The 10,210-nt window shown below is 36.6% G+C and overlaps 1 long non-coding RNA gene and 1 pseudogene across 1 annotated transcript; one reads left to right on the top strand and one right to left on the bottom strand.

The window, feature by feature from the left end:
• Window positions 1-1,175: 1,175 nt before the first annotated feature.
• On the top strand, window positions 1,176-4,541 carry LOC104093119 (probable helicase MAGATAMA 3; annotated as a pseudogene).
• A 2,341-nt stretch (window positions 4,542-6,882) lies between these two features.
• On the bottom strand, window positions 6,883-10,134 carry LOC117276007 (uncharacterized). The gene is made up of 2 exons (XR_004506231.2): window positions 9,234-10,134; window positions 6,883-7,154 (listed from the first exon to the last, which is right to left on the bottom strand). It is a non-coding gene; the product is annotated as an uncharacterized lncRNA (long non-coding RNA).
• Between the last annotated feature and the right edge of the window lie 76 nt (window positions 10,135-10,210).

The following is a 10,210-nucleotide window of genomic DNA, read 5'->3' as shown; positions in this document are numbered from 1 at the left end:
TGGCAAATATTTCTTTGGTTTCACAGTGAATATTTGACTCTTGCCAAACTCATGATATCATTGATGACATCAATGAAGCAATCCTAAACACTATAAATAGGTGTCTTGCTCTCATTGTAATACACACCAACAAAGAGAGAAAGAAAGAGTGAGGTTTCACAGACAAGGTATAAGAAAATAGTTTGTGAGGAAAATAGAGAGTGAGCGATATTGTAGTAAGGTGAGAATATCAAAAGAGGGTTATTTCTTTTGAGTGTTGTAGCGGTCTTTGTAGTATTTTACTCGGACCTACAAAGTGTAAAATTTCTTGCTATAGTGATATCAGTTGCTCCTCTCAGGGTCGTGGTTTTTCCCTTATTCAAAAGGGTTTTTCACGTAAAAATCTTGGTGTCGTTGTCACTCTTTTATTCTTGTTAATTACCATATCTCGGTACTACGTTATTATTCTGCTTTTATTACTGTGAATACTATTTATGTAGGGGGTTTATTCCGAACAGCATAGACACATAGTAGTTGTTGTTGTAATGGGGTTGACGAGACCCCAACTTGTTTGAGATTGGGGCATAGTAGTAGTAGTAATTGTTGTAGTTATGGTTTGTGATGAGAACGTAAAGATGGAATCCATTAAATTTAAATCATGATATGTCTCTTGTAACTTGCTTTATTTTCAGGTTACTAATACCACTTTCTAGGGAGGACTACTGGTAGTTATGTTTTAGGTGATAAGATAGTGCGCAAATTCTTTTTACATTGTCACATGCTTGTTTGTTTATAGGTTGTACAAAGCATTTTGTGTTTCTTGCAGAATTACATTGTATATAATGTATGACTACGTATTAGCCTCGCATAATGGAGAGTTTCAAATTAACATGTTGGTTAGATCAGATATTTATTTCCATCTTGAAACATTTTTGTATTTTCAAGTTATGTGTCCTAACTTCAATTCCAATGTGTTAGGTTAAAGAAATTCCAGAGACATTCTTGTCAACTGATCATTACATGAAGTCATTCATTACTCCACTTATTCAAGAAACGCATGCTGGTTTGCTCTCAAGCATGTTCACAGTTTCAAAAGCCGCTGCTCTTGAGGTTCTTGGCGTCGAGGAATCAAAAAATTTTATATTACGAGATTTTGTTGAAGAGAGCATTAGAGGGAGAGAACATTGAAGCAAAATATAAACCAGAGAATGGAGATTTGATTACACTAACAGATGTGAGGCCAAGAAGAATTGAAGATTTGAACAGGCCTAAGAGATCTTATCACATTGCCATAGTTCAAGGGATTGAAGATGAAGACTCATATTGTATACCTATCCTGTCTTTGAAGCCTATTTCATTTCAGAAACAAGACGTTGAGAAGGGTGAACGAGGGGACAAGCTTTTTGTTGTGACTCTTCCTAATTTGACGACAAATATGCGAATATGGAATGCTTTGAATTCAGACCAGGAAAATGCAAACCTGAAGATCATTAAGACTGTGCTGACAATCGATCCAAATATTGTAAGTAAACCTCTTTCCTCAGCTACGATTTCGTGCAAGCTGTGTAGGCCTATATTTACTATACTTTGTATCATTTTCAAGTAGTGTCAGTCTATTGTGTGTGTGTATGTCTGTGTATATGTGTGTCTGTGAGAGTGTGTTTGTGTTGATTCTTAAAAAATATATTATTTATACGCATAAGAAAAAGGCAGCCCGGTGCACTAATCTTCGGCTATGCGCGGGGTCTAGGGAAGGACCGAACGACAAGGGTCTATTGTATTCATCCTTACCTGCATTTCTGCAAGAGACTGTTTTCACGGCTCGAACCCGTGACCTCCTGGTCACATGACATCAACTTTACCAGTTGCGTCAAGGCTCCCCTTCCACGCATACGTAAATAAAACTATTACGAAGCAATGTCGGATGACACCTCTTACTAAGCGGTGCCTCTGCCAAAACTTAGTCTTATTCTTTTATTTTGTAGCCATTCTTAAGGCATATTATGAACTCTTCCTCGGTTAGTTTTGATTCCAATGATCATCTTTTGAGGTCTGCTATATTTTCAATCGTCCACAGGGTGAAGTAGACTGCTCTCTTTGTTCCTGCAAAGAATCTAAAACTAATGCTATATCAAATTCAAGGGCCGTGATTCAGTCCTTTGGGCTAGATGATGCTCAACAAGAGGCGGTTCTAAGCTGTATTGCAACAAGAGAATGTGATAACCGGAATATGGTTAAGCTAATTTGGGGTCCTCCAGGAACTGGAAAGTCTAAAACAGTTGCCTCCTTACTCTACGTTCTATTAAAGATGAAATGCAGAACTTTGACTTGCGCTCCTACGAACATTGCTGTGTTGGGAGTTACAAAGAGGCTGATGCAACATGTACTAGATGGTTTAGGAGACATAATTTTATTTGGTAACGGGAAAAGAATGAAGATCGATGATCATGAAGATCTGTTTGATGTATTTCATAAGAACCGTGTTGATACTCTTGTTAGCTGTTTGTCACCAAATACTGGGTGGAGAATTGGTGTGCAATCCATGATATGTTTGCTCTAGGATCCTGAAGAGCAATATCGCAAGTACTTAGAAAATGAAAAAAAAGAAAGAAAATGACAATGATGAGGATGAGGAAGAGGAAAAAAAAAGAAACATTACCAATGATCAAGTACTAGATAAGAATAGGAAGAATAAGTTGTGGAACAAATTTGTCCTTGAGCCATTGAAAAAGAACAAGAAGGCGGCATCAAAAGATAAACAAAGTTCTCAAAGGAGGAACAACTCGAGAGCAGATGACAAAGCGAACAAGGTCAAGAACGAAGGGGAGGCAAGCAACAAAAGAAGCCATTGTTTGGACATTTGAGGAGTTTGTTATCGAAAGATTCAAATGGATACAGAACCAGTTAATATTTTGTCTGACGAGCTTGTATACACATCTACCTACTTCTTTTATTCCACTAGAAGTAGCTATGGAAATGATCAGACTACTTGCAATGCTTCAGACTCGTGGAAAATTGTTTGCTACTGCAGAAACTTCTGGAGGGTTAACAGAAATTCCACACGAAATTGTTACAAGGAATAAGGCGAGACGCTTTGCTAATTTGTATGCAACCAAAACAGAATGCCTAAAAGTATTGAAATTTCTTAGTGAGAGTATCTCTCTTCCCAATTTAATCTTTGACTACCAAATTCGAAGTTTTTGTCTGAAAGGTGCATGCTTGATTTTCTGCACTGCTTCTAGCTCATCGAAATTGCACACAGACAGAACGACACCAATTGAGATGGTGGTGATTGATGAAGCTGCTCAGTTGAAAGAATGTGAATCCACTATTCCTTTACAAATCCCAGGTCTCCGCCATGCTATACTCATCGGAGATGAGAAACAATTGCCTGCAATGGTTCAGGGCAAGATTATCTGTTAGTTTTTTCACATCTTGTTTTTAAAATTACTGTGCTGTTCTTATGTCATTGACAACTAGTATCTGTTATATACAGATCTGTGAGAAGGCTGGCTTCGGCAGGAGCTTATTGTAGGACACAAGAAGCACCTTCTTAATGTTCAATATAGGATGCATCCAAAAATAAGTCTGTTCCCAAATAATGAGTTCTATGAGAAGAAAATAACGGATGGTCCTAATGTAAAAGCCGCAATATATGAGAAGAGATTTCTTAAAGGAAATGTTTTTGGCTCCTATTCATTTATAAACACAAGTAGTGGAAATGAGGAGCTTGATGACCAACATAGCACGAGAAATATGGCAGAAGTTTTCGTTGTAGCTGAAATAGTCGCTAACCTTTATAAAGGTGACACTCTAATCTTTTGGTGACTTAATTTCTAATTTTGATGATCTTTTCGAGTTTTCTCTACTGTATCTTTATTTGCATTGCAATTGATTTGGCAACCTGATATTGTTATCTATGTTACAGAATCTGTCTCTTCAAAACAAAAAGTCCGTGTTGGTTGTATATCTCCTTACAAGGCTCAAGTTTTTGCTATTCAACAAATTCTTGGCAAGAAATATAGCACAGATGTTAACAGTGACTTCTCAGTGAATGTTCGTTCTGTTGATGGTTTTCAAGGGGGTGAAGAAGATGTTATAATTATATCCACTGTTCGTTGTAATGGGAGTGGATCAGTTGGTTTCCTTTCTAATCTTCAGAGAGCAAACGTAGCACTGACCCGAGCAAGGTAGTATTAATTTGGTGGAAAACTTTTCAAAAATGTTAGGATATAATTTGATGAACTTGTTCTTGATTGTTTCCTCGTCTTTTTATGCAGATACTGCCTTTGGATATTGGGAAATAGCACAACTTTGGTTAACGGTGGTTCCATTTGGAAGAATTTAGTCATTGACGCCAAGGCTCGTGGTTGTTACTTTGATATTACTGATGATCAGAGATTGTCTCAAGCAATTTCGAACGCAACCATTGAAATTGGCAACATAGAAACATTACTCCTCTATATTCAGAACAGCTAAGTGGAAAGTATGTTTCTTTATTTTTCTTAAGCCGGATGTTTAAAGTTTCTTCAACTATTTCTTTGAGTCAATTGAATACTGCGTTGGAGCCGATGATGTATATTTAACAATTATGGGCCAGTCGGATTTTGGGCCTAACTTGGGTCCTCAATGCATTTTGCATTGGGCCTAATTGCCCACAGCCCACTTCTGGGCCTGCCCTTTCAGATGGTATATTCACATTGTGCATAGAAATGTGTATTATAATTATTTGTTCCATCCATATACAACTTTATACATGAAATTTAATTATTTGCTCCATTCATGTATTTGTTTTAGGTATAACTTTGTACTAACTAATAGGACATTGCCACTTGACAATGTAGAATGTAGCCCTAGATTCATTCATACTTGTATATAATTCAAGACATGTACTGCAAAATGAGATTCTGAAAATACAAGGAAAAAAAAAAAATCAAATCATTCTTCTGATTTTTACATACTGTAGGAGTAATATTTAAGTAGCTCCTTAACCCCCTAAGTCTATAGTCTATACTAATAGCTGTTGCATAACTCATCGACAATTTGATTTGTTTCTTGAATATTAATGGCAAAAATTACATCTGTTGAATTTGGAATTTGCTAGTAAAGTAAAGACAACATTTTCACAAGTGATGGTGTTGAACTTAAATCTTTTGTTTTTGTGGCTTAATCCTTTTATTAACAACGACAACAAACCCAATATAATCCTACAAGTGGGGTTTGTGGATCGTAGATAGTACGCAAACCTTACCCCTACAGTGAATGTAGTGAGGTTGTTTCTAGTAGATCCGAGAAAAAATGAAAAGACGAAAGGAACAACATGTAGTAATAGAAATCTACAATATTAGAATACAAGACTGCCACTTATAACACTGGAATTGATGGAAATCTACGGTATTAGAATACAAGACTGCCACTTGACGTGCTTAATTCTTTTATTGTTGTTTTAAATTGAAGAAATAAAAGGTTCTTGCTGTATAAACTTAAGTCAGAACTTCACAAAAGCCATGGCCAGAATTAAGGATGCGAAGATTAGTAAAGAAGTGATCTCCCTTTTGGTGAAGCTTTCAAGTGGTTGGCGTAAGGCGGAAAAGAACATCAAGTTCAGCAATAAGGGTGGGAATTTTTCTGCACTGTTGGAGGTGTACAATGTCAAGCACCAAAAATTGATTTGGACAATAGATATTCAGCAGCAGGACTGTACATACATTCAAGTATTAAAGATCTGGGACATTTTACCTGGATATCAGATACCAATGTTGGCAAAGGAACCCGACTTCGTTTTTGGTAATTATACAGTGGATATTATGAACCGTTTGCCAATTCAAGCATGTGGAAACGTACGAACATATCTTTGTATTGCTTGATCTAAGTTTGTTAGGATCGAAATAATCAGGTGTTATGCGGAAGTTAGTAAAGTAAACCTTGAACTATGATAAACCAGACAACAAAAAAGAAATATTTCAAAAGAGACACAAACATTTAACGTAAAGTTATCTTATCTTCTATTCTAACAAGACTCTATACATAGCTGAAGAGGTACTCTGCGTACATTTCTTAGGAACTTTTTCTTATCTAAGTTGATGTCTTGTCGTCTCTTCTTATAAGTTGTATTCATTTGATGATAAATGAAAACTCATCCAAATGCTGACTTCACAAGTCTTCCTGTTCTGTAGAAACTTAATACTTCCAATGACTTGGCCAATTAATGGAAATGCTGTCTCAAGAAAATACTCAGCTCACAGTGATCGAGACGAGAACTTGGCAAGTCAAGTGGCTGCTATGAGTTTGAGGGATAAGCCAAAAACTTCAATAAGTTCCAAGTGAGTGTAGGGTGTACAATATAGAAAGTTTCAACAGGGGGAAACAATTTATGAAAAGTAAAATAACAGAAGTTTGTGCTATATGATTGTTTTTCGGTAGATGACCTGTGTTGCAACCAAATAACTAATCTTTTCGACAAGGTACTCCCTCCGGTCCACTTTAATTGATTTTTTAGTCTTTCTTTGTGGTCCATAATATTTGCTTTTTTTCAAAAAGATATTAACACTTCTTTTTTCCAAAGTTGCTCTTGGAGTAAAAAGTTAAGGAATATTTGTTATATTTTCAATGAACAAACTAAAGTTATGGTCAATTTTATTGTTAATTAATACTAAAAGGTGGGTTCCTAAATATATGTGAAACAGCCAAATAATCAATTAAAGTGGACCGGAAGAAGTATCAATTGATGTTGTTACTAACTCTACTCATCGTTACTAGTAATTTTCACAAGTCCAAGACGACGAAAGGAGGAATGATCAAAGCAGTGTGGCAACCGGTCTCAGATCAGTCTAGTTATTGACTCGTCGATGATTTATTATGGAATGTTCTGAGTGCAACGAGTTCAAATGGGAGACCTTAAAGTTGCATACAAGAGGTAAATATAAGATTAATGATAGTTTGCAATTCTATCATGTTTTTTCTGAGGTAGCCTTGTTACATGTGTTTGAACTGCTTTCTCAATTTATATTGATGATTCATTTTACATAACAAATTTTTGAACATTAAATTCTCTGTTTTTGGCAGATTGTAGCTTCCATTGCTTGGAAGCTAGGCATATAACACTCCTTTGATCCGCTGATTCTTGAATTTTTGCTGTTGTTATGACCCTTAAAAGGTTTGATTGAAATTTACAGCTGCAGCATGTACAGGACTATTATTAGTTGTTGCATTGTAATGAGATTTATTCAATGGTTTGCATAGCTTGTGTCACACCCTTTTTTTTTTTTACCTCACTAACCCTCTTTTAATTAATAAAAAGTTTTGCAAAGCTCGAAAGGGTTTTCCAAAATTGAAAAGTGACAAAACATTGTTTAAAATGGATTAACTAAGACTCGCCGCTTGACATGTAATTTCGGTGTGTCAAATCACCATTTAAAACCAATTTTTCCTTAAAAACACATTTGACTCTTAAACCAGTTTGCATCAAATATTCTAGATAAGGGGGCTCATTTGACTCGGGAAGGTGTTAGCCATTCCCTAAGTCCCGTGAAAATCACAGTTGCGTACCCGATCTAGTTAGCTTTTAAAATATTCAAATTGAGGTAAAAAAAATATATAAAAGGAAAATAAACACAAAAGAGGCTCAAGGCCGTCCCCACCTAATAAGAGAAAATGAAAAGAAAAATCCCAAACTAACCTATACTATGACTTCCCCACAATGCTCGTCAACACCTCCAAAATATTTACAAAGTGCTTCGGGGCATTCCCCGGAATAGAATATTTACTAATCCTTCGGGGAATTCCCCGGATAAATTTAACTAAAGGGACGACCTCTCGCCTCAAAATTAATAAAACGTCCTAATATTGCCTACCCAAATGTTGTCGGCCTAAACATTAGCGAATAACAAAAATAAAATAAAAATAAGTAAATAAGAGAACTGGAAGAAAATTCAATTCATGATTTTGTTCTTTTTTAACTTATCATTTTGTAGGCCGAGCCCAATCCTAAAGCTGGTAAATTAAGCACTAATGGGCCAAGTCTTTTCCCAATTTCCCACGCCCGACAATCATTCAACTGAACAAATTCCATAAGGTCAAATAATGCAAAAAGACACACAAACACTGAGGCAATAAACTAATAAAGAAGATAATAGCAAAATAGAATAAAGGACTGGTGTGCTTGAAATATGGTAAGAGCCACCTTAACATCTTGTCGATCTCACTCACAGCTCCCCAACTAACACCCTTTAAATGGAGTACCTTTTCTTAAATTCAATTGAAATTTCTGCAATACCCACATGACATAGACTTATCAACAGAACATGAGAACATGTTTTTTTTACTGGAACAAACCAGCGTGTAAAGGGCAATTGATAAAACAACTCGACCATCTAGGACATAACAAGCAGACAAGCATTTCGAACTTGATGGTGAACCTTGGTTCCATGATATTAAGAAGAAATCAACAGATGTGAATGGATCTAAACACTAGTAGTCCGAATACATTCAGTGCAATTCAACTTTGAACCATAATCACAGACATTCCAACCTTGTCAATTATCCATGTTCAAACTCAATTAAAATGAGCTCGAAAGCAATGAAACAATCATCCTGGACCTTAGCTATATGATTGATCTTCTAACTAACAAAAGAAACAAGACACCAAAAGCCGTGGGTTTTCAAATAGAGGCTAATTGACTGAAACACGCAGAAATGATCTCAATGTGCAAATTAGGAATGTCACTGATCAACAAACTCATTAAGTTGAGATGCATATTAGAGCCAGGTTAACTTTCAATAACTCTTAACATAACTCATTTGAGGTGAAATGAGTGCCGGCATTCTAATTACAGGTGAACTGGCAAAGACAGGCAAAATTAACAGCAGACCAAAGCAAAGCAACAGTGAGCGAAATGCAATAAGATATGCAGGCTAATCTGACTCTAAACATGATTCACTTATCTCATATGCTACTTCAAGTAACAGCAGCCCGAATACTCAAAGAATGCAATCAAGACAAGCATTAACTCATATCAAGCAGTACAATTTCACTATCAATCGAATATCAATCATTCAGGTCAAAAGACAAACAATCCGAGCTAAAAAGACATTCCAGAACATTTAAGTGTAACCCCCATATATATTCACACAAATCAGCCCTCAATCAATTCCCTTTCTAAATCAACTCAAACACTTTCCAAATTCGACAAACCTACGGCTCTTATCATGTTTCAATCACACCATTAACAAGAATGAGAAGGAAAGAGGTGAACCTGAAACTGCGAAACTCTTCAATTAAGTTTGTTTGGAATCGAATACAAATGAATCCGGCACTGAAATTGGAAGTAACAGCAGCTGAGAATGCGACAGGATCCAAAATCCACGAACTCGGCCTCGAACAAACTTCGACTCCACGGAAAACCTCAATCAAATTCCATGGTTAAGAATCAAAATCGAAGTTGGAAAGAGGGAATAGAAACATTTTTGTATATTTTTTCTTTTTCTGGAAAACTCAAAATCAAAGAAAGAAAAGCCAAAAATCTTGTTCTCTTTTTCTAATTTTATAAACGGACCGATGACTTCAATTCAAAAATCAGAGAAAAAGGAAAGCTATCTCTCAGCCCTAGAACTTCCGCCTCTCGATTTTTCTCTCTTCAATTTCTGTCCAAAGAAACTCCTCTTATACCCAAGCCTAGAAGCTTCTCCAAAAATCCGAAAATCCTCCTCAAATCTGAATTTTTCCCTTTCGAACCAAAATGGGACAAATGGAAGCCTAGGATCTTCATCTCCATAGATCCTACGAACTCCCATTTATCCAAATTCGTCCAAAACAAAATAGAAAAAACACGTGGGGAGGTTGAAGAAGATTCGATTGTCAGAGTTTGTTATGGATTCAGATGACGTGGAAGGAATTTGAGGGGAGCTCGGGCGACCTTAGGGTGTGGTTGGGGGCGGACAGAGGGTGTGAGAGGGGTGAGGCACCGTTTTGGTTGGGTCTTTAGGGTTAGGGTTAGTGAATATTAGGTTGTTATATGTGGGTGGGGTGAATAATAGCCGTTAGATTAACATGGATCAATGTCTGGGATTAAATGGAAGATGTGGCGGGTCACAGGTTGGTTTTGGGTCGTGGGCTCAGATGGGTAGGGGCTGATGGTCGAAATTGTTGGGCTAAGGTGTGGGACTCGAAATTGGGCTCAATTTGGACAAGAAAAGCTGAGAATTTCTATTTATATAGAAAAGCCAAGTGTGG

This window comes from Nicotiana tomentosiformis, chromosome 9, assembly GCF_000390325.3.
Source record: "Nicotiana tomentosiformis chromosome 9, ASM39032v3, whole genome shotgun sequence".
Taxonomy (NCBI): domain Eukaryota; kingdom Viridiplantae; phylum Streptophyta; class Magnoliopsida; order Solanales; family Solanaceae; genus Nicotiana; species Nicotiana tomentosiformis.
The sequence above is the reverse complement of the archived record's forward strand: the minus strand, read 5'-3'. Positions and strand labels throughout refer to the sequence as shown.